The 5,339-nt window shown below is 48.4% G+C and overlaps 1 protein-coding gene across 1 annotated transcript in view; it reads left to right on the top strand.

Annotated features, from left to right (window-relative positions):
• Positions 1-5,339, top strand: part of LOC115464537 (zinc finger protein 845-like) — a 924,208-nt gene that overhangs the window by 150,827 nt on the left and 768,042 nt on the right. The window lies entirely within an intron of this gene.

Below are 5,339 nucleotides of genomic sequence, written 5' to 3'. Positions count from 1 at the left end.
GCTTTTCCCTCTGCAGCTCTGCAACTACTAGACAAAGAAAGCAGCAGTAAAGCATGCTCAGAGCTCCTCCCCCTCCCCCTGCTGAGGTCATTCTGGGATATCCCACCTCCTTAAGGTGGATATGTGTAAAAAAAAGCAGGTAATGAATTTGGGAAATGATTTTGCATCTTCTTTCTTGCCGTTCTTGAGTAAAGAGATGTGGTAGCCATGTTAGTCCACCTCTAAAGGCAATCAATATTAATAGAACAAAATAAAACAAAGAAAATAAGATGATACCTTTTTTTATTGGACTAACTTAATACATTTTTTGATTAGCTTTTGAAGGTAGCCCTTCTTCCTCAGATCAGAAATAAGCACATTTTGATAAGTAACAGCATATGTAAATGAAACATCAAAGTATTTCAGTGACAGTCTGAAAGGATGAGGGAGTGGTGGGTTAGGTGAGAAACTGAGAGGATGAGGGAAAGGGAGACAGGCATGATGATCAGAGGGTGACAGATCAGTGGAATTTCATGGTTTATAATGGGGTAGAAATTACAACTCAGATCTTTGTTAAGTCCTATCTGGTGGGTGTCAAAATATTTAATAATTTTGACTTCAAAGGTCTTGCGTTCCTGTATTGTTTTAAAGTTTCCCTTAAGTATTCTTACCATTAAATCATTAGTACAGTGTTCTGGGGGGCGGGGGGGGGGGGGGGGGTTGTTACATTTGTACCCTGTGCTTTCCCACTCATGGCAGGCTCAATGTGGCTTACATGGGGCAATAGAGGGTTAAGTGACTTGCCCTGAGTCACAAGGAGCTCCCTGTGCCTGAAGTGGGAATTGAACTCAGTTCCCCAGGACCAAAGTCCACCACCCTAACCACTAGGCCACTCCTCCACTCTAAAGTGCTGTCCCACAGAAGTAACATCCTGGTTGGCACTGGCATTTTTCATATGATGTCTATGTAAATTAAATCTCTTCTTCAGCTGCTGGCGTTTTGCTCTGATCTCTGTGCACTATGGAGAAATAATTTGCAGTCTCTGCAGACCAGACCCTTTATTGCCCCCCTCCCTCTATATGGGAGGTTAGAGACTGCCATGAATACTGTCCATTTGTAACCAAAAGCTGTGTGAGCTGATTATTTTGTAGGCACCATATTAAAGGTATCTATCCTATCCTATTTCCTGGATGAATGTGTGAGTTTGTAGTGTATCCACATTTGTCATCTGAAAATACAAAAGAACTCACAAGGTGCAATCTAGATCATTTGTACACTGCTTAGATAACTATTTTATTTGTGGTATGCCAAGTAAATTTGAACTGTGAATACGATGCGACATCCTCCAACATGTCTTCTCTGGAATAACCCCCGTACTCTGGAATGCAGTTCTTGAAAGGCTTCGCGCAACGCAAGACTGTCTCTGCTTCAGGAAGTAGGTTAAAGCTTGGCTCTTCTCCCAAACTGTTAATGGGACTTGTTGAGACTGTGCCTTCTAAGCTGAGTGGAAGTCCTCCAACTGCATTGCTGCCAGTGGGGGGCGATGTTTCAATATTGTGTTTTCAATTGCCAGAGACAGGCAGGTTCCCTGGAGTCCTGCAGAGCTTGCCTGTACTTCAGTATTGAAAATATTTATTTATTTGTTGTCAGGGTTTCAAAGCAACAACTAGGTTTGTGAGCCCTTGGGCCGCTGCCAAGGGGCGGCAGTGGCAGGCAAAACCACCCCAACTAGCACAGGGCTGACACACTGGACAAGAACACTTGGACTGGAACACAGGACTGGAGCAAGGCTTCACCTGCACTTGACCACCCTTCCCCAGGAGTTGAGCCCCTGGGTGCAGGCGGCCGGCAGGACTTACCGGACTGGGCAGGAACTGGATACCAGCAGGAAACACACAACAGTGTCAAGACTACAAGCTACCAGGCAGCCACTAAGGCAGAAACACAGACAGGAGGGAGTCAGGACTAAAAGCTGCCAAGCAGCCACTAATAAAGAACACAGACACAAGACAAGGAAATGCAGACCAGAAACAAGACTAGGAACTAAATAATAAAACCAAAGCTAACTACACCCAAACAAACAAAAACCAGGCAAGAACTCAGAATAAAACTGGACTAGGCAGAAGTGCACAGAGCACACCCATATACCAGGGACCTTAGACGATGCAAAAGCAAACACAGAAGTTTCTAGGTGATTAATAAAGCCAAACAGCTGCTAAAGCTCAGCTGCAGCAATCACAAGGCAACTACGGGTGCTGTTCAGGTACAAACAAAGAAAGCAATTCTGGCAGCCCGGAAGATCTGGACTGAAGTCTGGAATGGGTGACAATAAACAGACAGTCCATTGCAGCCACCAGGTCTGGCCACCAGAGGGCGAGGTGAGCACAGACAAGGAAACGGTCTTTGTATCCCACATTTTCCCACCTACTTGCAGGCTCAATGTGGCTTACATAGTACAACCTACTGGTAGGACTGCAGCGGCGTAGCTACGTGGTGCCAGGGGGCCTGGGCCCCCATAGATTTGAACCTGGACCCCCCTACTGATGACCCTCTTGAACCCCCTCTTGCCGACGACCCCCGCCACCGCCGTCATCGCCGTGGGCTACCTTTGCTGGCGAGGGACCCCAATCCCCGCCATCCGAGGTCCGACTCCTTCCCGCAAAGGCTTCGTTCTGTTTCTGTGAGTCTGACGTCTTGCACGTACAATGTGCAGGACGTCAGAAACAGAACAAAGCCTTCACGGGAAGAAGAGGAGTCGGACCTTGGATGGCGGCGATTGGGGTCCCCCACCAACAAAGGTAGCCCATGGCAGCAGGGCAGTGTTGTCGGCGGGAGGGGGGGTTGAGAGGGTTGTCGGCAGGGGGGGGGGTCGTCAAAGTTGGTGGCGGCAGCAGCGGGGGGGGGGCTAAAATGTGCCCCCTCCTCTCAGGCTATGAACCCCCCTTCCGCTGAAGTTGTAGGTAGAAGAAGCCTGCTCAGCTTAGAGGGAACACACACACACACACGACTTTCTTATCCACACCAGCCCTGAGATTTTTCCACATGCAATTTTCTTTAAATTAGTCCCCTAATTTTCTAACTCCTATTACTCTATCTTAACTATGTGTTCCACTTTTGCTTACATAAGTATTGAAATACTGAGAAAGACCAAAGGTCCGTCAACCCCAGCATCCTGTTTCCAACAGTGGCCAATCCAAGTCATAAATACCTGGCAAGATCCCAAAAAAGTACAAAACATTCTATACTGCTTATCCCAGAAATAGTGGATTTTCCCCAAGTCCATTTAATAATGGTCTATGGACTTTTTCTTTAGGAAGCTGTCCAAACATTTTAAAAACTCCGCTAAGCTAAGTGCCTTTACCACATTCACTGGCAACGAATTCCTTAAACCTTATGTCTATTCAAATATTTTATTGCTTGTTGTGTTGACATTCTTCAAGCCCAGCAGGTTGGCCCCATCATGGGAGAGGTGTTCAGATCAAAAGACAGAGGTATGGGGCCTCAGACAGTCATACTTAGCCACCCAGATACCCAATTGCTGATTGGGGAGTTGGAATCGGTCAGTTTGTGAGAAAACAGGTATTGTACAGAGAAAGGAGAGATAGCAACTCAGGCCATTCTCAACAACTGCATTTACCACAAGAATTTCAAGAAATGGTACAGCAATCTCTCCTTGATGACACGGGACACCTGGGGCCACGCAGAAGGGCATTTTTGAAAGGACATCCACATCAGAATAAAGATGTCCATGTCAGAACGGTTCAAATGGATGTCCACCTCACATTTTTTTTTTCCAACAGGAAATACATAGAGATTTCCTGTTCGGAAATATGTGAGATGGACATCCATGTGCTGGGGACGCCCAGTCTGAACAGCCATTTTACAAACTGGAACGTCCAAATTATGAACAGGGAAAAACAAAGTACATGGACTTCTGTGTGGCAGCATTCTTAGAAAATGGCCACACACAGGGTTAACTTATGTCCGGTTTTACCCGGACATGGCCTCTTTCAAAATGGCCGCCGAGAGTTGAAGTGGCCTCGCAAGACTTCTGCAGAAGTCTTGCAAGGTTACTCTCGGCAGCCATTTTGAATCAGCGCCGGGACCGGAGTCAGCGAGAAGCAGTATGCAGGTGCTCCAGGCAGGAAATAGGGGTTCTTTCCTGCCCCGAAGAGGTCACTAGATCACCAGGGCAGTACAGTAAGGTAAGGAAGGGGAGGATAGGACACCTTTGGGGGGGTGTGATGGGGGGCAGGTGTTGTGTGAAAGGGGTGGGGGCGGTATGTGACAGGGGGTAGGGTGTGGCGTGGGTGGGGCATGTGTCCTCTTTTTTTTGGGGGGGGGGAAGCAAATATGGTAACCCTAGCCACACAGACCTCCATGCAGAGCAGAGGAGTAGCCTAGCAGTTCGTATAGTGGACCCAAGGAATCCAGGTTCAAATCCTACTGTACTTGACTGAGCACTACTTCAATAGATTTCCGGCTTGCACGTAGCTTATATATTTAGGTACAGTAAGTATTTTTCTGTTCACAATAAAACATAAATAAATAAAAGAATTAAAGTGGGATTTGAACTTGGATCCTTTGGTTTACAGCCCATTGCACTAACCACTAGGCTACGCCTCAGACTTACTTCTTGCTTTGTTAGAATACCCATAATACCTGAAGCTGTCGTGGACCCTGGCATCCCCTTTCTTTTTCACTTTCATGGGAGAGGGAGGGGAACAGCAACTACTGAGGCATTAAGGGAGTGTCATACCTTAATCCCTCCAGTGGCCAGAGCACCTTTTTGTATTCTGGATGTTCCTGAAACAGGTCTAAACAAGGACATTCTTCTTTTTAGACTTCAATGTTTCTTCCCCTTTGGTAATCGCTGCTGGACGTCCTGATTTTGGGTTTTTACTAGTCCTGCCCACCAGGGGCGTAGCTAGGTGGGGCCACGGGGGCATGGGCCCCTGCAGATTTAGCCCTGGCCCCCCTGCTTTCACCCCCCCCCCCGCCGCCAACCCTCCCCCACCACATTCAATTCCCCCCTCCCGCCGCCGTCAGGTAACTTTTTGCTGGTGGGGGTCCCCAACCCCCACCAGCTGAAGTCCTCTTCAGCGCCGGTCTCCAGCGCCTTCCTGATCTGGATTCTGTTTCTGTGAGTCCTGATGTCCTGCACGAAGGAACGTGCAGGACGTCAGGACTCGCAGAAACAGAATCTAGATCAGCGAACGTGCCAGACTCGGAGACCGGCATTGAAGGGGACTTCGGCTGGTGGGGGCTGGGGACCCCTGCCAGTAAAGGTACCTGGCGGTGGCGGGGGAGCATTGGCGGCGGCAGGAGGGGGTCGAAAGGGAAGGGGCGGCGGCGCCTGG

The sequence above is a fragment of the Microcaecilia unicolor genome, chromosome 3 (assembly GCF_901765095.1).
Source record: "Microcaecilia unicolor chromosome 3, aMicUni1.1, whole genome shotgun sequence".
Lineage (NCBI taxonomy): Eukaryota > Metazoa > Chordata > Amphibia > Gymnophiona > Siphonopidae > Microcaecilia > Microcaecilia unicolor.
This window is presented reverse-complemented; position numbering and strand designations above follow the sequence as displayed.